Raw genomic sequence first — 24,465 nt, 5'->3', positions numbered from 1 at the left:
CAAATTGATGGTCATAAAAGGCATTTGAAGAAGGGGCAGCATTATGGAATGCCAAAAAAGAAAAGTGTTTAAAAGTGTACCAATCTAGAATGACATCTTAGGACCTCAGTGCCTTAACAAGGGGCAATTGCTGCAAATTCTATTATCCATGACAAATTCCTGCTTGCTAAATATGGCATACTTTACAACAATAATGGATTGTTGTCTTGCCGTCATTTTGATAATGATGAGAGGCCACCATATGTGATAATGAGAGGCTAAGAGGAGGGAAGTAGCAATACATAGAGTGGGATCTTTCTTACTAAAGAATCATCTAAAGATGATTGCATAAATAAAACATAAAGCCACTACTCACTGAAGTAGGAAGCTAAAATAATTATAATAAAAGAAATTCTCAATTGTCAATCTTTCATGGTTGCAAACAGATGGAGCAACTCATAAAATCTAGAGGATTGGCTATACCCCTTCCATGATGAATGGCATTTTCATGAAGGTTGTAGATGACCAATGCAGTGAAAGATTAGTGTGACGTAATTGATTGTTGCAAAAAAATGGTCAGGAAGGCATAACTGATTGTTACAACAAACGGTCGGCCAGTTGACCAATACAATAGAAGGCTAGCATTGCAAACCAAATTTTAGCCACTCTTTAGAGGATAGGTCTGTCATGATTGAAGGATGCTGTTCCAACCAACACTCATAGCTTTGTATAAGGCAATTTTTTGGGGATTCTGTGCATGACCGCTTGAGTTCAAGACAGCTAGTTTCTCAATCAAACAGTCATGAGAGGTAATGTTAGCTCCCCAAAATTTACCAACACCGAATGGGCCAGAGACGGATCCGATTCAACATATTTCGATGAGTTTGATAAAATAAAGTTCAATAAATCAATGTAAATTAGTGCTAAACTGGACAAAACCAGTTTTCATCTAGGCAGGCTGAAACTCAAATAACAAAGCGGTTGCATTAGTTGTTGAAATCAAATTTGTATTCCTCGAAGCTTTTGGGAGATTATCCTAAAATTTAGCTTTCGGTAGTAGCTATGGGAGTTGATGTTATAACAACCTCCGTAATTCTAACCCGGGATCTGTATTGCAGGTCCGATAACCCGACGTCAACCCGGAATAAGTTGTGGGGTATCTAAATTGACGTCCATGATCCATATCCTGAATCCATGGATTTGGATTCTCTTAATGAAGAACCTGGCTTGCTAGGATATTGGATCCCTAATGGAAATCAAGAGGTGTTTGAAGATGTATGAATTGAAGGTAAGACCTCCCCCATGTGTTGTTTAGGGTTAGGTTGGAGTTAGGAGTCAACCCGTTGAGCAAAACACCCATGTACTGAAAGTACTAGGGCATGGTTGCTTATGTTGGTTGATTGGGCAAATCAACCACCCCAAGCGACCGCCATGGTCTGCTTGCTAGATTTTTCCCTAATTTGCCCTCTGTCCTCTATAAATAGCAAGCCCCATCCTTTTAAATCATTATTATATTCAGGATTGTTGTTGTGGACGGCTAGGAGGCGGAAGACACATGCTAGAAGGTGAGAGAAGTGTGGATTGCGATTTGGATCATTCCCCCATCTGTTTTGCGAATCTAGAAGTGGTAAGTGATCCCCCTTCACTCCATTCTCTTCCCTCAACTTTGGAATGGTGTAGATCCATATCCTTTATGTTGGGGTGACCTAATTGTGATTGGTTCTATTCCCTAATCAATGATTTTGAGGAGATCCTGCCCGATAACAAATCCCTGCATTAGAATAAAGGATGGATCTAATCAAGGGAGATGAAGTGGGTTGTGAATCTTTAGAATTTTAGGTTACTAATTTTCACCTTTGTTATAGACTTATTAGATTGAAGTTCGGACTTAAATCATCTTAAAAACGGATTGAAATTGGATGATCAAAAGTTAGAATTTCGGACTTTGAAGACTATCTGTAACGTAAGGCGGTTGCTTATAACGGTTGCTTGACCCAAGCAACCGGCTGGGTCACAATGGCTATGTGAGATTTGTTTTTGCTTTGATTTGACTCATGTCCTTAATATATTCTTGTAACCTTATGTTTAGGTGTTTTCTGAGTCTACTGGAAGTCTTGTAATTGAGGTTTGATTGCACTTCAGTAAGCATTTACTTAATTACAGGTAAGGACACATTTTCTTGTTTATATGCAATGACATACTATATGATGAATCAGTTATTTTTTGCATTATTTATTGATCATGTACCTTGTTGTGGTCGTGTAATTCATTACAATATTGTTGGATACCTACTGTATGTTATGTTTTAGTATACTTTATCACTTTCGGATATTGAACAACTGATTATGTTATGATGGTGAATGATGTGGAGTAGTTGTGATGGAAAGGGTATCCAATTGGGTATCTTTGCTTGAGATATCAAAGGGTTGTGGTAAGGGACATAGTGAGATGCTCACTAATGCCTCCAGCACTATCATGATTGATGGATGACATACCTAGGGAGTCTAGAATTGCATGGCTAGGTAACCTACATGCTACTACCCTTTCAGTAGAGGAATTGAAGCCGAATGACAAGTGACGATAGTGACGTGACTTTGTTTCATCCTACAATGATAACCAGTCCGTGTGGATACTCGATGGTCTACTGTTGATCATGCAATGATAGTGTTGCATATGTTAGGGTTAAGCTAATGGATGTCCAAGGAGCGGCCCGGGTATCGTGAGGAGTCATGAGAGGATTCTGCCCCAATAATATGTGGATGGCCATAGGGTTAGGGAGTGGAGTCCAATAGCGGTAGCCAATCCATGAGGTTTCTCATTCCTAGGTTGCGAAGGATACAAAACCGAGTTGGTTGGTGCCAAAGGGAAGTATCTGGACTTCATGTAGTATGTTACCAGTATGACCTTACATTGGATTAGAAACCCCAACATGCGCCAATACTCATGCCAATGGTCGTGGTAAGAGAGTGTTGACTTAAACCCCAGCCATAGATGTCTAATGAGGACTTAACCCCTTTACCCGGGATCCCAATATAGGTAACCAGTCCATGAGAGATCAGAGTGACTAGACCTACCTAGAGGAGGGCTGGTGTTATATCTTAAAGCATGTCAACTGTCTAGAGACTTGTGTAGTTAGATCTAGTAGCATTAATTATTATTGCATATCATTCATTTCATATATGTATTACTGATTTTGTCGACATTTGTATGAGAAATGTGTTATCCTTACTGAGTTCGTCAGAACTCATTCCTTTCTTTGTATGTTATATTATATTGTATAGATGGTGTGTGACGGAAACTGGAGAGAATTAGTATGATCAAACCATCACCTATGAAGAAGATGTGGTACCATCAGTGGGAGACGGAGATGTATTCCACGAAGCCTCCTGTAGATGCTTGGAATGCGCTTACATCACCCATTGATGGCCGAAGAAGGCAGATCGTCAGGCATTTTGAGAAGTCCCTGGAGAAGAACTGGAGAACCCCCTTCCTTACTAATTTAGAAAAGCAGTTTTTAGCTTTAAAAAAGAAAACTAGAAGGAAACTCATTTAGTTTACCTTTTTGTTTCCGCTGAACTCGATATTTCTTTCGAACTTGATTACTTTCATTTGATTCTTTCTTTGACTTTTATTGGAGTATTTGGACTCCTGTAATCTCTTTGATTAATTATTTGAACTTGGTATTGCTCTTGATTATCTTTTGCATTTATTATTATTGGTGGGTAAGACCGTGGATCCTGTGACGGATCGCACCCACGGGTTGTTGGGCTGGTAACCAAGACCGGCGGGTGGGGTGTGACAGTTGTAGTTATGGAAGTTATAAAAGTTAGTAGTTGTTGGTTTGGTGGTTTCTTTTTCAAATTCAAATTGTAAGGTGATTATGATAGTAATCAACTACGTTGTGTGCCTATTTAAGGAGAGGAACGTAAGAGCAATGATCATCATCAACATCAATCCAATTATAATTATCACTACACTTGGAGTTGCATCTTTCTTTCTTTCTTTCCTTTTCCTTCTCTTTTTAGTTAGTTTTGTCCTCATGCCTTAGAATGATGGAGACTTGCATTATAGTTTTGATGCATCTTTGGCTTGTATTTCAAAGTGCATATATGCTATCTTTTGGCCTGTGTTTCAGAAGGTAGCCATCATCACCGTCAAGTTGCAAGTCCAACTGTTCGTGATAGTCAGAACCATGAAGAATTGCATCAGATTTGATCATTTTACTATGAAGATAAGGTTAGCATAGGCCTCACAAGAATGGTGTGCAAATTGGTGTAGATGGGTTCAAGTCCGCCCTTACAGAACTCCACGATTTTGTATTGCTTTCTTCAAAAAGGTAGTAATCATTGTAGTTTAGATTGGTTCCAGTCCACCCTCAAAGGACTCTACGAGTCAGTTGCCTTCTCTAGAAAGGTGATAAAGTCCTCACACTGGGGCATGGGAGAATCCAACATTTGTCTAGAATTTAGATACAAATTAACGTTGTGTTTTCCTTTGAGTCCTTCAGACATTATCATACTTGCGCAATTCAATTCACATCAATGGCGGAGGCCAAAAATGGACTCATAAGTTTATGGGAAGAGAGAGGGGGGAAAAAAAGAACAACAACAAACCTGAAGTGACAAATGATGATACTAATTTCATGACGGCTGAAGATGTATGTGAAATATAAGTAGCGAGGATTCAACAGACCTAATCCCATGAACCTACTGGTGGTGAGCGATATTCTGGCCTGGTTCTCCAACCAACCGGTAGTTCTACTTTTGATGCATTGAGCAATTGACACCAAATAACCAAATTTAGAGCGACATTGGTGACCGATCCTGTTAGCCTTGGTCAATGAGATGATGACAACGAAGATAGAACCTCAGGGGGCCAGTTTCTGTTAAAACCTTGTTTACCTTATTTAGAAGATGTGCACTATAATGTGTCTATATATCGTAATAGCATTTAGATTGTAGCTAGTTCATACTTTTGGATGTGTTTGTGCTCCTAACGAGTTCGGTGCATGGAACTTATCTCATGGTTATTTCCCCCTTTTTAGATGGTGACTCAAGTGTAGAAGTCCTTGATCAGTAAAGAGCTCAAGGCAGTGAAGCTGAAGAGGGTGTCATGGTAGCTGCACGGGTGGTAGTCAGCCATGATCCATTGTGTGCATACTACTCATGTGCAAGGATGATGGTAGTTAGGTGTTGCATGTTATTTCTTATGGGTTCATGTAAAATGGTAACTTTTTTGAACCTTTATGGATTGGGAAATCAATTATCCTTAGAACTCTTATGTATATTGATTTTAGTATAATTTGTCAAGTTTTTGCACCAGTGATTTGTATTGCGGTCACAATGCAGGATATTGGTACTACGTACATCTGAGATCCAAAATGGTGTCCAATGTTAAATATCCAGCCCCTTTTGGATGTTTTGGCCATGCCAATCAAAAAAATTGTCTAGAGAAGTAACCTATAATTCATAGAATACGTAGACATCAAGCTTCATGACATACTATTTGATTTATTGCCCAAATTCCTGGTATTAAACCAAAATCATATATGCTATGAAGACATCTCCTGATGTAGAGAATCTTATAAAAGCAATACAAGATATCAATAATGAAAAGTAACTAACATCATTACACATGTAATATAAAGTTAAGTATATTCCTCACCTTTTACTTTGTTCTTCCTCCAAATCCAAGAATCCACTCCCACAAATTATTAATTAAAGATATATTAACATATTTATGCAAAAGAAATAATTATCACAAATTAGGGCCAATTTGGGTTTCAAAAGATATTCTAAAATCTTCACACGAAAACCCAAATCTGAAAACTAGGTTAAAAAGGGTCACTAGTGAATGGTCACTAATTTGCCACCAATTCGAAGTTTATAATGAAGCAAAACTTTGGAAAAGTCTAATTGGAAACAAAAGGATCCTACGGGTACCTTCAATTTTATTAAATTTGACCCATCTCAAAAAGCCCCAAATTTGGCTCTCATAAATCACCCGTGTGTGACTCGGGGAGTCAAATTCTAAAATCTTTTACAAGGGGATAAACCATTACTCCCAAACTCAAGAGAAATATTAATATAAGAAAAGATAAGCTTGTATGATACCTATCATTATTCCTTTCCATGGATCCCTCAAAGGAAGAGAAGAGAAATTACTCCCACAAACTAGGAAGGGACATTAACACAAAAAAGAAAAGCATCCAAGATACTTAACAACATTCCCTTTCAAGATCTCCACAAAAGAAGAGAAGATAAATTCTCGCCAACTATGATTAAAGAGAAGGATTAAAGAAAACTAACATTTCGTAGTGATTTTGCGAAGATTCGGATCCTAAAATCCTTCGGAAGGATGGAAGTCGCTCCTCTCTTTTGTTTCTTCTTTTCCCAAAGCCTCCGCCTCTTTCTAGCCTCCAAAAATGCGTTTACGGATGAGATAAAACATAAATAGGGCTTAAAATCCGAAATTCCAATTTCGCCCCTAATTAGAAAATGGGGTGGGGATTGGTTCACCCAAACGGCCCAAACTTCTGGTTCATGGTTGGACCCCAAACGAACTCCGATTTTGATGATTTGTGGCTCGTTGGAAAGGTCTTTCGACGATCTTCGATTTGATACCTTATTCGTGTCAATCGGATTCTCCATCGTTAACCTATGGGCATTTCAAGATCACCCTTTTTGCACCATTGGGATTAATCTTCTCTCTTCACTTAAACTCTAGGAGAGTTTTTGAGTCATTACAAGGGTCATCCACCAACATTGGGGTGTGACAAACATAGTTGTTGTGGTCCTTTTGCCTCTCTGTTTTTCATGTGGGGTGGGGGTGGGGGGTAGCAATCTTTTTACTATTTGAGGATTGAAGAAACAAGGACGCCTACATTCATTGTTGCAATACGTTCGAATTCGAAGTGTTTGTATCATTCTTTTGAGATGTCCGAAAATTCAAACTCCTTAGATTGCTCTTTAATGAGTATGATATGTCAATTTATGTTAGTTTTTTCTTAGATAAAATATGGTTTTCAATTATTCTTCAATTCTGATTTTGTGCTCAACTAAATAAATATTTTTGGAGTACTAGTGCAGTGGAATTGAGACATCAGTGGCATGCATGCGTATTTGTTCAGTTTCTTTTTGTGGTGATTGTTGAATTGCTTTGCACCAAAACCTGACTTTAATGAATCAGTTGTTCCTAAGCAACTACTTGCAATTTATTTATGTTTTAACATTTCCTCCCCTCCCTGTCTTCTGCAAGTTCCTTTGTAACTTGTTTCCTTCATTATCTAGTAAGTTTGATGGTTCATCCTATGGTGCCCTTGTGTAGTTGCACTGGATATGTGATGGGTTGAATGTATTACATGGAAAATATAATGATATTCGTGCATAATCTATATACATGGTTAGAGGATTCGAAGAGGTCTTTGTCAAGGTTGATAAGATTGCATATTTAACACCTATTAGGAGTTGCACATTTCAATTCCTAAAGTTAACTATAGCATTGGGTGTTCAATAGTATAAAAAATCATAGAGAATCAATAACATATTTAAATTTTAGTTTACAAATAATTGTTTCTTTGGTGGGAATTCTAGTCGACAATATATCGATTTGTCTACTTCATTCACTGAGGTAAAAACTAGGAGTGAATTAGTTCGAGTACTCTTATGTTAAGTTGAATGTACCTTGGGGAGTGAGAAAATATGTTAAGGTGGAAGCTTCAACCCGAAAGAAATATGAACTCTTGAATTCTTACTTATGAGGAGTTTGGTCTTTTGACAATTGAGACAATCCTATAAGGTTATGGTTATTATTCTTTTTCTTTAGCTTTGGTACACATTTAAGCACTGACAAAATAATTCAGAAGTGGGACTCCTTGTATTCAAATGTTGGACATATCTTTCTTGTGTAATGGAAAAATGTCAGGAGAGTAATAGATGTTTCCTCGATGGGAGGTGATATGGCTCACATAATACGTCCAAGTTGTTCTTGTTGTGAGCTTATTAATGGAAAAATCATTTGACGAACAAAGAACAATACTTGAGATATGTCATGTTTGAGAGTATCATGCTCAGTTGTATTTCATGTAAATTAAATATGATTTGTCAGTCTTAGATGTTAAAAGAAATTCAAATCAATCACTTTTTCCTATCAATTCATATATGAAACCTTCCTTCTTTCATGAAGGTGAAATTTGATATTTGGACGTCTAAGGAGGAAAAAGAAGAAGAAGAGAGAGAGATAGCTATTGCCTCACCTCCTTGTTTGTTACAAATTATATATCAAACGTACGGATTCACATCCGCTGCGGCCATTGTTTTTTTTTTTTTTGTACAAAGGCGCTTTTTATATATAGGGATAGGGATATTACATATGCCGCCGGTAGGAGTTGAACCCATGACCTCTCCACTGCGACCGTTGTTTCTACGGCCATCCTGCAGCCAAGTGACTAAAGTGTGCCATTTGGCAACTTTAACATGCAGCTGTTGGATAGGCATTTGATTTTCAATTTAAAGCTAAACTTCATCAACCAAACCCAATTGATTTTAAACCGAATTGACCCAAACCCAATTGGGTTAAACTAGATTGACTTAGACGCTAAACAATCTCTCGTTGCGCTACACTATGCTCCTTTTCTATGGTCGACCTCTGGTGCTCCTTTAGGCTTAACTGCTATAATTTGATTGTGGTTCCGAGGCGGTTGAAGTCTTTTTGGATAGATCGAGGGATTAACAGTCTTCGATCCCGTGAAAGACACCACTAACACGGCTATTGATGTTTCATATTGAGCCACTTCTTCAACCTTTAGGTGTTCTTCCAGTGGAACTAGAACCTCCTATATGTCAACCTAAGATCGGCTCTTAATTTCTTCTTTAATGGCTCTGCTTGATGGATATGGTGATGCCTTGTTCTCTCTGATAGAAATCAACTAAAAGATTTTTAAGGTTGGGTGTATGAGGGGAAATTGCTGAGTAACAATTCTTGTATGCATTTGGGTTGCATAAATTGAGAGATCAGATAGTAGATCCACTTTTTTCCATTTCTGACACCGTAAGTTTAAAATTGATATATAACATGTGGAATTCTTTTTCTTTCAAAGATGGTGTCTTTACTGGATCTAGTTCCTTTGGGGATAACATGAAACATCAAAAGTGGTTGAAGAGATTCAGAGGTGAGAAGGAATATCTTAAAGAAAATGAAAGAGAAGGGAACAAATTAGGTCAACAGAGGATGTAAATCATTGTCGATTCTCAATCCTTTAGTTGGGAAAGAAAAGAAGCGTCTGGTAGCAACGGGAGACCGTTTAGGGTTTAAGTCAAATGGGTTTGGGTCAATCCGGTTTAAAATCAATTGGGTTTGCTTCACTTAAGTAGTTAACTATAGTTTCAAATTGAAAAATAGATTCTTATCCAATGGTTGTGTATTAAAGTTGCCAAATGGCACACTGTAGTCACTTGGCGGCAGGATGGTCGTAACCATAACTGCCGCAGAGGATGTGAATCCCAAACATACCTCTACAGCTAGAATATTGAGGTTAAGTGATGAATTACCGTCTATTGTGTTCTCAAAATTCCCAAGCTGACCTCTGTTATCCTCAATCCACTTCAACTTTCAAGGAAAAAGAGAGCGAGAAAAAAAAAATGAAAGAATATTGAAGGGTGAAAAACAACCATGATTGATTTTTAAGTATTTTCTTCTCACTTATAAGAAGATTCAGCAAGGGTAATTATGTCTTTTTTTATTTCAAAACTAAAGATATTAGGTAGAAAAGAACATCTGAAATATAATAAATTTGAAGGAGTTAAACATAATAATTTGCAAACCCAGGAGGTTTATAAGTAATGTTCTCAATCAATATGGTAATATTCATGTAATATTTATTTTGTTAAATAGAGAGCAAGAATAAAGAATCAATGAGTTGAATGAATTTTTATAATAAAAAAATTGACATGTAAAACCAATACAAAAACCAACATGATAATTAATACTACAACTAATATAAGAAACCAATAAGTTGATTGCTACATTTTTTTTTTCACTTTTTTTTTAAGAAAAATTACACAGCAATTGATGTGGTCCTGTGTGAAAATTGGATATCGAAACAGTCTGCGTCTGTTTGCTGGAATAAAGGTGGGGTGAGAAAATTCTTGAAAAAAAAATGTAGATTTCTTATTTTTCCTTTAAATCTCAAAATTGTATATTGTTTGGTTGCTTGGGGTGGAAAAGTTAAAAACAAATTTTCTTGAATCAAAGAAACTTGTCTCATTATGTAGCAACCTAACTTTCTCACCCTAAGCCATTTTATAACCCCACAAATTTTGTGGGATTTTGTGAAAAAGTTTAGAAAAGTAAAAAGTGGAACTCACCATTACTACTTTTCTCCAAAACCATTTCCTTTTCTTTCCTTTTTCCTCACCCTACTATATATGGGGCCTACATGTTTTTTTTTCTACCCTACCTACCTTTACAAACAAACACAGCAAAAAAGTTATTCGGATAAGCATAGGAAAAATGTCCCTTCCCTCGGCCCACTCGGGGGGGGGGCTGTGGGCATCAAGCCCCCCCACTTTTTTTTTCTTTTTTTTTTTTTTTTTTTTTTTTTTTTTTTATAATTTATGGTGTAAATGAGCGCCACATAATATATAAAAAAAAAAAAAAAAAATATATTTCTATAATAAATGAGGGAGGGAGAACAATAAAAAAAAAAAAAAAATAATTTCTTTATTAATGGGGGGGGGGGGAAAAATAAATAATTTTTTTTATTACTATATAAAACAATAAAAATTATATTTGTTTTTTCTTCTCCTCTTCTTTTTTTTTTTCTTTTTTTTTCTTTTTTTTTTTTTTTGTTTTTTTTCTTTTCCCCTTTTTTTTTTTTTTTTTTTGTTTTTTTTGGGGTTTTGTGGGGGGGGGGGCGGGGGTCCTCTTGGGGGGGGCTCGGATGATCCTTCTCATTAAATAATGAAAAAACCCCCTTTACCTATATACGTTTACCGTGTGAACGAGTTCCATCCGTTCGGTTCGGTCGATGCAAACCAACCGGTCCATACGGGCGGTTCGACTGGGTATAGTATATGTTATTAATGGTGTATTCCATACTACCAGCCTATACGTATATACGGTTGTACAGTAACCGTATATACAACTAGTTCAAAATCGTAAGAAGCTAAAAACCAACCCGCCCATTTCATTTTCATTTCTTTTTTTCGTTGTTGGCTGATCGAAGTCTCACGAGAAATCGCGAGGAGAGAAGAAGAAGAAGACCTATTAGGGTGTATTGTTTCGTTTTTGGCTACTACGAAGCTTCCGTAGAAGCCGACGACAGAGGAAGAAGCATCGTTAGTTGAGATCGAAGAGGAAGAAGAAGCAGCGGAGAAGAAGAAGAAGCAGCGGAGAAGCTCCATCTGCGATTTAGAGAAATCGATTTCAGATTCTGGTAGTCTCGTCTCGTCTCGTCTCGTCTCGTCTCTGCGATTCTTCTTTCAAAAAGGTAATAACCAACTCATAAAACCCTTACCATGGAAATTCTGATGATGTGGTCGAAACCTCGATTTGGTCGTTGATTAAAGATGAAAAATGCTCTGTAATAACTTGATTTGGTCGGTTTCTTTTAGTATTTGTTGTTTTACCTTTTTGTGGGGTTGTGGAGGGGTTTAATGTTGTTGTTCTTTTAGCATTCAACTGTAAGTATAGACATTAATGTTTTTCTTGATCAAACAAGGATTCCTGATCAATGCAAGGTAACTGTAAGTTTGTAAGTCAAATAATGACACTAATGTGTGGAATGGATATTGGAACTCCAAATATAGACAACAAATACTAGTCATAATACCAATGATTAGTAGTAGGTGCAGACAATTAGTAGACTGTACAATGAAAAAGAAACATATAAAACCACCTGGAAATAAGGAAGCAATGCCTCTTCTACGATATCACTCCCACCAAACTGACTTGTCTTCTCTGGAGGCATTTTTGACTCATCAAAATCCTGAGCCACATTTGGAGACTGGTCTGTTGATGATCCTTTACCCCCAAAGAAGTTGATGATCCTTTACCCCCAAAGTAGTTGATTAGAAAATCAAGTTGATCTTCATGAAGATGCACTAGCATAGGAAGGAATGCAATGGTTAACCTGGATCGAAAAACCAAAACATAGCCATGCTTCAGAAACTTATAATCAGTTCACTGTCTATTGGACAACGAGGTTGGAATCTATATTGTACATCCAAAACTGTTGTCATGGTTTTCACTAGGTCATATGGTACTCTATTATTGTTGTAAATGGAATCTGAAATCCAATTACACTAGCACCTTTCTCGTGTGTACTGCATAAAATTGATGCATTTGGGTAAACTTTTAGAGTGTCTTAATGGTTCTCATTTCAATTGGTAAATCCTGTAGAGAGAATGGTTAGTTTAAATTTTTTCGAGCTGCTATTTTGAACGGTGACCTTGTATAATGAAGGGTCACTGGGTGTATCTGGGTTGTCATTTGTCTCCTTGTTCAAGTGGGTTTAATTGGTGCAATTTGTTTATCTATTTATTGTAAGTCTTGTCTTGAACAAGTTTACCCCTGGGTCAGTTGTTTGATAGGTGTGGTTAGTGGCACATTTCCTTTCTAAAAGTATGTCAATAACACTTGTGCATGACTAGCATAACAGTCTTTTCCTTAGAGACAGCATCTATTGCAGATTGATGAAGTTTTATGCTGCCAATTAGTTTGGATTTGCATGTTGAATGTGATTAGCCACAGCATCTATCATTTAGTTTTTTATTTTACGGTTTAGGGCTGCATGTTAAATTTGTGTTAAATTTGGTTGGCCCTTTGTTTATTTCGGTTTAGGGCTGCATGTTAAATTTGTTATAGTTTACTTTAATTTGTGTTAAATGTTGATTATCCATTTTTTGATATGTTTTTTATTGTTTTTGACAGCAATTAGAGTTGGAGTAGTATATGGGCCGTAAGATGGCAGCAACTGGAAAGCATGTGCCATCAAAGCGGAAGGCTATGGCAAAGGATAAGGGGAAATCAGTGGTAGAAGCTGATGAAGAAAGGGGCTGGTTCAATGATGATGATCCCCAATGCAATCCCAGAAGATTAAATAAGCAAGCTATAGCTGAAGGAAGGGAAGTGGACATTCCTTCTTTCGAGGCTGTAGGTCTAGCAGCCAGATTTAGAGAGATCGGTTGGGAAAAAATACTTGAGGTAAATACCAAGTGTTATGAGGACTTGGTGAAAGAGTTTTATAAGAATTTGATTGTCCAAGGAGTTGGGGAAGAGATTGGAGCCATAAGCAAAGTTAAAGGGGTGCAAATAAAGTTTGATATTTGTAAGTTAGCTGAGATTCTACAAATCTCAAATGAAGGTGCAAAAGTATTCTGGGAGCCTAAGAAGAAGTTCGATGACTTGATTAATGTGGATGTGACATATAGGGATATAATGCTGAATTATACGGGTGACACGAGGCATGTGAAGTTGAGGCAGCTGAAACCACTTCCGCACGCCATTGCATACATTGTGCAACACAATGTTGTACCTCACAGTGGTCACCATGACACCTTAAATTCATTTGAAGCTTATGTCACCTATTGTGTGCATACAGGTAACAAGTTGAACCTACCGTACATCATTATGAAAATGATGCAGTACGCTAGATTGGCACCTAATCGGGCTCTCCCCTATGGCAAACTGCTGACACACATTTTTGAGCATTATCATATTCATTTGTCAGCGGTGGATTCTGAAGTGGGGAAGAAGAAGAAGAAGAAGAAGAAGAAGAAGATGAAGAAGAAAGATGCAAAAATATCTGCCAGTAATTTTCGGTTTGGAATACCATTGGGAGATGTAGGAGCAGAGGGTGCAAATGTAGGAGCACCGGTTGGTGAGGGTGTTGATCAGCCGGATGGAGCTAGATTGTCAAGATTTGAGAGAGAATTTGCTATCCTCAGGGGTGATGTACGGTATATCCGTCGGCGCGTAGATCAAATTGCAAAAGACTTGCAGCTTTCGGATTTATCGGAGCACTCAGATGGTTCTTCTGATTCTTTATATAGCTTGCTGAATCTTTAAATAGCTTGCTGAATGATTGAGTTCCTCAAATCATAAAAGGATAAGGTAATGTTATTTGCAAGGAACTTATTAGCAGCCTTCTGCTTATAAAGTTTAATTTAAATAACAGTGTCCATTTGTATGATGTGATTAAGTAGATATGCCTTAGAGCTAAATATGTTTAGTTACTCTTACTTATTTGAAAGAAAATTGCAAATGTCCATCTGCCTAAGCGAGACTAGTTTGCAAACCCCAAAGAGAAAGTTAGATTTTACCATGAAGATACATCAAGTAGTTGTAGTGTCTGAGTCCTAGTCAAGGGTAGTTTATGTATTAGTCAAGGGTAGTTTAGCATAACCTCAATGAGGAGTTATTAACAGAAGTTATTATGCCTTTCTGTTATTTGCAGCATAGATCAATTTTTTGAATGCTTTGATGGAATGAGGAATTCTCAGTCAGCATTGGCCAACAGTGGTATATGGAACTTGACATGTTCTGTTTTGAGCGCAATAACTGCTGCATCCAGTCTTGCTTCTGGATCATTGCAAATTCCCACTGGTATGTTCTTGATCAACATTCTAATATCGGTATCCACACTGTCATCTTATGTCCTGAGGTCCCTGTGTTCTTAACATGTGACACTTGATTATTGTTACGGGGTAACCCATGCGTATTTATTTCTTTATCTATTTTATTATCATATACATGTGCGAGATCGGAAGCATGTCGAGACAAACCTAAAGGCAAGCTGTTAATGGGATTTCTCTTGTACTTTCCTTTCATGATGAAGAGCAAAAGCATGAATGTGATGACAAAAGTTTACACTATCTAAATGCAAAATGTGGAGATGCGGTTCTCATATTGCGGGTAATTGTTGTGCTCACAAGAATTTATCTATCCACTTTTCCTTATTAAATAATAGTTGCGAGGTAATAATTGCAATTTTCTTAATTTCGGATGCTATACTTCACGGGATCGGTTTATTGCAATTGACTTACGTACACCGGTGACAAAGGAAAAAATTCAAGATGGCGAGTCAAAAGCGATTAAATGCAGGGCTTTGGTTCCATCCATTTGGACTTTGGGAATATTTTTCTTTATTTCATTAATTCTTGTAAAGTTCCTATTGGCAATGACTCACTCATCCGGGAAGCATGCTTTCTCTGCCCATAAGTTTTTCTCGGTAATTAGCGGGAGAGGTCGTTATCCTGGCGTTACTATGTCTTGGCGGGGAGGGTCACATTCTTGGTCCTTGGATGGCGAAGAAGGGTCAGTCCTTAGCTACTGCCCAGTGTTCAATGAGTCGAAATAAGGTGATGGATTATGGTTCTGAATTTGCATCTGTAACCACTATGAAGGATGTGGAGAATACACATTCTCATACACGACAAGAGATGATTTTGAGCTCTGCATTTTTTCTGCATTTCCATCTTACTTACTGTTTCAATCCACCTTAACAATTCTCGGTATAAGGATATACATTGCCTTCTTAGTCGGATTTTAGATGGTTTAACATTCATGGCTAGTGATAATGAGTCTTTGCTCCATGTGACAATCCAAGGAGAGAACGAGAACAATTGTCGATCCTTGCTGAATGTGAATGCTGTCGAAATCTTGATTGATGTGGATAAGATAAGGTGGAGGATATAAAATCTTCCTTGCGAGACGGAACTTCCCGGGCTCCTGTTATTGTTTGAAGTTGAAAGTACGAAGTTTGAGTTATTATCTGTTGCAAATATTGGAGGGATTAGTGATGCTAAATTTTGTTTGGTTGGGCCATGGCGAATGTGGACTTTGGGGTTCAATCACGGGAGCTCCATCTAAGGAGCTTCTGCTAATCTCTTGTAGCAACTCTACAATTGGCCGTGGTGATGGTGAAGGTGCCAATGTATTATCTGCTGGTTCTCTTTTGGTACTTCTTTGTTGTGCACTACGGGACCCCGAGTTTCCAATGTATTACGTCTATAACCATCAGAAGCGGTACAATAGGTGCACCAGGTGGTCGTTTGGATTGGTTGAATTCAATAACCTAGTTTTTCAGCTTACCTTTTGATGACACAGAGCAAGAACTCAAACAAGGAATCAGTTGTGGATGATTCACCTTATGAAGTGACTTTTGCCTTTAACTTGGTGGATCTTTGCTTTGAGTTCCGAGCCCTACATAAAAAATTTGGTGACCGGTGAAGAGTCGGGACAATTTGTATGTGGCATGTCTGTTGGCTGCTGCTTCATTGAATATTTCTAATCAAACTACGTCAAATTCTATAGACAGTGATTACAAAATAAGGGTGCAAGATCTAGGGCTTCTTCTTTGTGCATTATCTGGATCCAAGAATGCTAAAAGTACCTACAGTGTGGAACATCTTCGCAAGATGGGTTATGTTAAAGTGGCTAGGGAGGCACTTGTAGAAGCAATGTTGAGAACAAAGCTGTAAGAATGGCCTCTTATGGGAAGTAGAATGTTCTGAATCTCATATTAACTTGGAGACTTGCCATGATACAACATCTGGTCTTCTTCATTTGGTTGCTCAACTGCAGCACCTTTTTGCACCTGATGTGGATGAATCGGTTGTGCATTTGCGGTCTAGGTGGAATGATGTTCAGCGAGGCACTTGATAGGGATGATTTGATTTCTGAGACAATAATCTCTGAAGGCAGTGCTGCCTCATCACCTCCTGGAAACCATGCTTCAAGTCTAGACTCAAACTGTGGTTCTGTGGTGGGTCTGATGGATGAGATATGTGAGGATGCATTTCATGTTGACAAGATCAGTTCAAGCACATGTAATACCTGTGGATCCCAATTCTGTTTTTCCCTTGATGGAGCGCTGGTTGGAGATGATTTACATATGTGTCATCTTTGGAGCTTTTTCACATAGTTTATCTTTTAATGAATCAATGTCAGGACGAGGGGTGGGAATCCCTCATGCATCATCCCTACATGGTGAGGGTTTTCCAGAATTTAGAGAAGGCTATTACTTATCCGAATCATGCCCTCCATCGAGTTATACGCAACCAACCAGTCCTTGCCTCGAATCTTTGGATACAAATCAAGCAGTGTGGCCCAAGGTGGAAATGGAAGTAGTGGATGGTATCAGGATACCTCACTGATAATTTTAGAAAACCATATTTCACATGTAGGTGACCATCCTGAAGAATTCCAGTTCTTAGAAAGTGAGGTTCCATCTACAAGTTCTGGTGGAATCTCCAAGGCAAAGGGAAGACTACTTCTCAAGAATATTGGCATGAGGTGGCGAATGTATGATGGGACTGACTGGGATGACTCAGGGAGGAGTGCCTTTGCTTACCACAAGCACCATGAATACAAGTGGCGAGAGATGCTCTTGTTTGTTTAGAGCTTGAATTATGTAAGATGGATCTTCGGTATGATATGTTTTTCTGATGGTGAAATATGCATGTCAAAACTTTCTCTTTCGGTTCGGGATTTTCATCTTCTTGATAGCAGCAAGAGAGCACCCCTGGAAGTTGGTATAGCTCTATGACATTTTATGCTTGAAGTTTAATTTATACTGACACTCTCATTTATAGGATTCAGACATTTGAATAATGCTTATCCTTTTAATGTTGAAGGTTTTAGGAGATTATCATTCAAAGGATCACCCTAGAGAGTCCTCTGCCAAAGCTTTCAGGTTGGATTTGGAATCTGTCATACCAGATCCTTCTACTCCTGTTGAGGAGTACCGGTATGTTCAGATTTAGATTTTTCGTTTATTCTCTGCTCTCAACTTAGCTTTTAACCTCTTTGATGCTGGATATATTTAATTTAAAATTTCATCTGTAAAGTGCAATTTTTGAGGCATTTACCAGCGGTTCCGGGTTTTAAGTAATGATAAAAACATGAATATGGGGCTGCAACAGGGACAGGCTGGTCTGGCTTTTTAAAACCCAATCCAGCCCCAAATGCTCTTAGCTAAAAGCCCATTCCAGCCTCGGCCTTGACTCAAGGCCTAAAATTCTTGTCTTTGTTCCTGAACCCAGAGGCAGAGCCAAGCAAGCCCAAACCCGCTGATATTCTTTGATTAGGCCGGAGTCGGGACAGTTGCCCTGTCCCTATCCCTAGCCTTGGTTCTACTCCTAGCCTGCCAAATGTAACATAAAAAGTCAATTGTTTGACCGTAGAAGAAAACACAGACGTAAATAACATTAACCGTAAAACAAAATACCATTTTGGCCATGATCCCTTTCACAATCTGTTTGTGAGGTTTAATTTTTTTTTGGGGTCCTTTTGATTTGTCCTTTTATAAAAACGGTATAATAAATACTTTGCATCATTGGAACCTTGGAGGCATCATCTCAATTACTAATATGGTTAAATACATTTTTCAATGCATTATGTCATATAAAAATCAATCTTGGGCGGCTCTTAACTTTGTAGGTTTTCTCTTGAAAGCCTCTACTTCAAATCTTTTGCTTAGATACTTAAATGTTCCTCATTGGGGTAGTTGGCATATGAAAGATAATTTGTTGTGCAATAATGGCTTGAATTGGTATTGGATTCTTGTTTACAGTAATGGCTATTTCGAATTGAACTTGTTTTGTGTTTTGCATCATTAAAACACACTGAAGCATTTTAATTGGAATCTTGATCCTAGAAGGCCCTAGATTAAGAGTAGTGATTTATGACCTTCAACTTTTGGCCTTAATGTGCTAGTGTAATTGGATTTCAGATTCCATTTACAACAATAATAGAGTACCATATGACCTAGTGAAAACCATGACAATAGTTTTGGATGTACAATATAGATTCCAACCTCGTTGTCCAGTAGACAGTGAACTGATTATAAGTTTCTGAAGCATGGCTATGTTTTGGTTTTTCGATCCAGGTTAACCATCGCATTCCTTCCTATGCTAGTGCATCTTCATGAAGATCAACTTGATTTTCTAATCATCTTCTTTGGGGTTAAAGGATCATCAATAGACCGGTCTCCAAATGTGGCTCGGGATTTTGATGAGTCAAAAATGCCTCGAGAGAAGACCGAGTCGATTTGGTGGGAGTGCTATCGTAGAAGAGGCATTGCTTCCTTATTTCCAGGTGGTTTTATATGTTTCTTTTTCATTGTACAGTCTACTAATTGTCTGCACCTCCTTGCTTGAGAATATTGAATCATTGGTATTATGACTAGTATTTGTTGTCTATATTTGGAGTTCCAATATCCATTCCTCACATTAGTGTCATTATTTGACTTACAAACTTACAGTTTAGGATTGTATTATCCCCATCTTCAAATATCCAAACGGTTATTGTGATTGTTGGCCTTTTTGCCCTTTTCTTGCTATTTCAATTGGTTGAGCTTATTCATCGCATTCTTTGCATTAAACTTGCAGTTTTGGTCTGTCATTCACAAAGTTTGTTTAATTCAGCGGTAAACCATGATATCTACTATTTGGGTGATAAGTAGGAGCATCACTTATTTTCTCCAATATATTTATTCAAGGATCAACATCGTCAAATGTCGTATTTTTAAAGGGAACCAACCCCTTTCAACCATGCCTTTCCTCCAACAATGACTTCATTATAGTTGTTACACATTGTCTTTTGTTTTCTTGCATTGATCAGGAATCCTTGTTGCCATGCAATATTGTCATCCTTACGTGGTCTGGTATTAAGAAGTAGGAACTAAAAAGCAACCTAATTATCAAATATAGAAGAAATCATTATGTTCAATGCCATAGTGAAACAATTATGATACTTCCAATATGTCTAATTTATAAAATCCAATTTTTGCTAACACATGTTCGGTTACCAGCGGGGAATCGGCCGGGTGACTATGTTCTTCTTTGATATTGTGGTGAGAATGTTCTTCTGCTGTTGTTGCGGCGTTTCTTTAATACGGACACATTACATTTGGATCGATTGGATTTTTCTATTCATTACGTGTACTAACAATTTAGTACTTGGTTACCTTCTTTCTCTATGATAGGTGGTGAATCGATGGTGACACACGAGAGGAGAGAAAGTTGAACCTCCATGGAAAACCTTATGTGGTTCAATATTTGTCTTGTGGATATTTGATCAGCACTTGTGTTGCACTCTGTGGCCAGATACAACACCACGTTGAATCACCACCCCATGAAAGGCACCACAGCTGATTCTTCTATGTGTGCAATTCGTTGTTACCCCTACGAGTTGATCTAGGATCCATTTTAATATGTTCACTAAACCTTCTCCTTGATTGGATTCTTTTCTTTTATATCCCGGAGTTAATGTAAATAAATTCTCTTACATGGACTTAGATGAAACAACACATTCACATTAGTATTTGACTACATTGTCCGATCGGTTAATTTCTTTGTTAACAAGTGAATTGAATATCTTGCCGCACCGACAGGTTCACGCATTTTTGTTACAATGCAAATAAAGCATACATTCATATGTGAACGGCATTTTCGCCTATTCAAAGTGTTATTTTTTCTTTTGTATGAACGTGAAAATGTGCTAGTTCCCTTTTTATTTTTTCGTAACAGGGAATTTGATACTTTTTGATCTCCGGATGAAATGGGAACCAACCCCATTGGTGTATGTGTTCTCATGAAGAAAGTACTTGGTTCCCTTTTAAAGTTCGTCAACGTATTTTCTCTCTGTGTTGACAAACGAAGCGGGTTGGTTCCCTTTTAAATGTTGAATCGGCCCATTTGCTCTCTGTGTTCACAGACGAAACGGGCTGGTTCCCTTTTAAACGGAATCGGCCCATTTGGTCTCTGTGTTCACAGACGAAACGGGCTGGTTCCTTTTAAAAGGGAATTGGCCCATTTGCTCTCTGTGTTCACGGGCGAAAGCGGGCTGGTTCCCTTTTAAAAGGGAATCGGCCCATTTGGGCTCTGTGTTCACGAGGCGAAAGCGGTTGGTTCCCTTTAAAAGGGAATTGGCCCATTTGCTCTCTGTGTTCACAGACGAAACGGGATGGTTCCCTTTAAAAGGGAATCGGCCCATTTGCTCTCTGTGTTCACGAGACGAAAGCGGGCTGGTTCCCTTTTAAAGGGAATCGGCCCATTTGGTCTCTGTGTTCACAGACGAAACGGGCTGGTTCCCTTTAAAAGGGAGACGGCCCATTTGCTCTGTGTGTTCATCAGACGAAAGGGGCTGGTTCCCTTTAAAAGGGAACAGGCCCATTTGCTCTCTGTGTTCATCAGACGAAACGGGCTGGTTCCCGTTAAAAGGGAATCGGCCCATTTGATCTCTGTGTTCATCAGACGAACGGGGCTGGTTCCCTTTAAAAGGGAATCGGCCCATTTGCTCTCTGTGTTCATCAGACGAAACGGGCTGGTTCCCTTTAAAGGGAACTGGCCCGTTTCGCCTCTGTGTTCATCGAGATTACGGGCTGGTTCCCTTTAAAGGGAACCGGCCCATTTGCTCTCTGTGTTCACATACGAAGCGGGCTGGTTCCCCTTAAAAGGGAATCGGCCCATTTCTCTCTGTGTTCACCGGACGAAACGGGCTGGTTCCCTTTAAAAGGGAACTGGCCCGTTTCGCCTCTGTGTTCACATACGAAACGGGCTGGTTCCCCTTAAAAGGGAATCGGCCCATTTGCTCTCTGTGTTCCCAGACGAAACGGGCTGGTTCCCTTTAAAAGGGAACTGGCCCGTTTCGCCTCTGTGTTCACATACGAAACGGGCTGGTTCCCCTTAAAAGGGAATCGGCCCATTTTCTTGTCTGTGTTCCCGGATGAAACGGGCTGGTTCCCTTTAAAGGGAACTGGCCCATTTGCTCTCTGTGTTCACATACGAAACGGGCTGGTTCCCCTTAAAAGGGAATCGGCCCATTTGCTGTCTGTGTTCCCAGACGAAACGGGCTGGTTCCCTTTAAAAGGGAACTGCCCCATTTGCTCTCTGTGTTCACATACGAAACGGGCTGGTTCCCCTTAAAAGGGAATCGGCCCATTTGCTCTCTGTGTTCCCAGACGAAACGGGCTGGTTCCCTTTAAAGGGAACTGGCCCGTTTCGCCTCTGTGTTCATCAGATTACAGGGGCTGGTTCCCTTTAAAAGGGAACTGCCCCATTTGCTCTCTGTGTTCACATACGAAACGGGCTGGTTCCCTTTAAAAGGGAACTGCCCCATTTGCTCTCTGTGTTCACATACGAAACGGGGCTGGTTCCCCTTAAAAGGGAATCGGCCCATTTGCTCTCTGTGTTCCCAGACGAAACGGGTTGCTGCCGTTTAAAAGAGAATCATTCCCTTTGGTATGTGTTCACATAACAAAACGGCGGTGAATTGATTTGGGTTCGTAGTCAAATTAATATGTTCCATCACACTGTTATAGTCACTGAAATTATAAATTGAAGACTTACAGTAATGTTTAAAGCCACAGATGTAACACTAATAAAAGGGAATCAATAATTTAAAAAATTTAAACCATATATGGGTTGAATTATGTGTTTCATCACCGCTTAACTCTAATATGGACAATATATATCAACGTATTATATAATTGATTCGGTACAATATCATACATTAGAGGTGAACTTGTTTTGACAACTACTTCCAACCCTACAAATACATTGTGATAAGTGTTTGACATAGATAGAGTACATTTTTTTGAAATAAAGTACTGAACTACCCATCCAGTTTACTATTGTCCTACCGTATATGTTACAGTAGTGACATTGAACGTACGGGGGTTAAATGTTTCTTGAATGAAGTACATAACAAGAAAGTAAGAATAGCCAAACACATAAGAACAAAATTACAAGATGTTCCAATGTAATTTTGTCCAACAGTCTTTGATTTTGCCGTTGATGATTAAGGGTTCGCCTTGCAGCATCCAAATTCATCGGATTGCGACGTCGGTCGTCAAATTTTGGTGGCAATCTCACCTCATGTCCTCGACTATTCACACTTTCGTAAGACGTTGAAGCTGTAGAATGTACATACGTTGCTGCTTCACTGCCACACATCATTTTAAAAGGGGCTGGTTCCCTTTAAAAGGGAACTGGCCCGTTTCGCCTCTGTGTTCATCAGATTACAGGGTCTGGTTCCCTTTAAAAGGGAACTGGCCCGTTTCGCCTCTGTGTTCATCAGACGAAAGGGGCTGGTTCCCTTTAAAAGGGAACTGGCCCGTTTCGCCTCTGTGTTCATCAGATGAAAGGGGCTGGTTCCCTTTAAAAGGGAACTGGCCCATTTGCTCTCTGTGTTCATCAGATGAAAGGGGGTGGTTCCCTTTTAAAGTTCCTCAACGTATTTATAACTCTCAACACAGAAGTGGAAAATGGAGTGATTATGTTTGAAGTCTTGTTTCAACCCCTGGAGTTTTGATGGAAAGAGGGAGTATCTTATTGATTCCCTTTTCAACGGAAACAACCATATTAATTTAACGGATCACAGAGACTGGAGGGGTTAGTTCGTTTAAGAATGGAGCAATGTTAGTGTTAACTACACAAGTTTAAAATAAATTCCTTTTCCGAGTTCATGCGTATGAAGAAATAACACAACGCATTTAAGAGGAGGAAAAAATTCCATTTCCGCGTTGACGCGTCTATCACTATAAGCAAAACATACAATTCTATGGAGAACAGAATTTTATTGCAAATAAATTTGAAAAAATCAGACAATCTGCTCTAAAATCAGACAAGGTAGTCAAAGTCTCATGTTAATGCACAGTTTCATCACTGCCAACCATACGAATTACCAAACACCACTTGAACCTGTAACAAACCCCAACCTGCCTAAAATTACTTCATACATTCCGTATGGGGAGATAAACTCAATCAACCTATCTCATTACATTTAATCTTAGCTTAACAGGAATTTTGGGTGTGTATATGGATGTAATCCATGAATTCCACACATAGTATATTCAAATATCAAAATATAAGAAATATCACACATAGTATACTCAAATATCAAAATATAAGGAATATAAAGAAACAGCAACTGGGAACCTTACTACAACTTGTTATCTGTCTATTAAATAAGCATTGTTCTAAGGATTGAAACAAAGAATCCCATTCAGCAAAACATCCAAATTACATTTAATCCGAATAGTCAACCTATTCGATTCGGATGCGAATCCTTCGACTTCAGCGAGAAGGTGGTGAGGAGTCCGGAATATCCGAGATGCCCGACTTATTGGCGACTTGATCCACGCGCCGAAGAATCTTCCGCACATGTCTTGAGATATTTGAAAATTTGTTCTCAACACGCTCAAAATCATCTCCAGTCATGTATGGATCAACGACGAGTTGTGCTCCTACACCGGAGGCTGCACTCCTACATCCGCCATCTCAAGATGGAATTTTTTTCCATGGATTTTAACTTCATTGTTCTTCTTCTTATTCTTCCCACTTTCACAATCCTCCCCCTCAAGATCAATCCCATAGGTAGTAAAGATTTGGGTAAGCGAGCCGACCATATGGGAGAGCACGATTGTGGGCATCTTTTGCATACTTCATCATTTCGAGAATAATGTACGGCATGTTGAGCTGC

The 24,465-nt window shown here is 38.7% G+C and overlaps 1 pseudogene; it reads left to right on the top strand.

Moving 5' to 3' along the window:
• The first annotated feature begins 12,942 nt into the window (after window positions 1-12,942).
• Window positions 12,943-19,659, top strand: LOC148999461 (autophagy-related protein 2-like; annotated as a pseudogene).
• Window positions 19,660-24,465: the final 4,806 nt, after the last annotated feature.

Source organism: Hakea prostrata, unplaced genomic scaffold, assembly GCF_041222555.1.
Source record: "Hakea prostrata isolate BN-2017 unplaced genomic scaffold, UWA_Hpros_2 contig_4, whole genome shotgun sequence".
Taxonomy (NCBI): domain Eukaryota; kingdom Viridiplantae; phylum Streptophyta; class Magnoliopsida; order Proteales; family Proteaceae; genus Hakea; species Hakea prostrata.
This window is presented reverse-complemented; position numbering and strand designations above follow the sequence as displayed.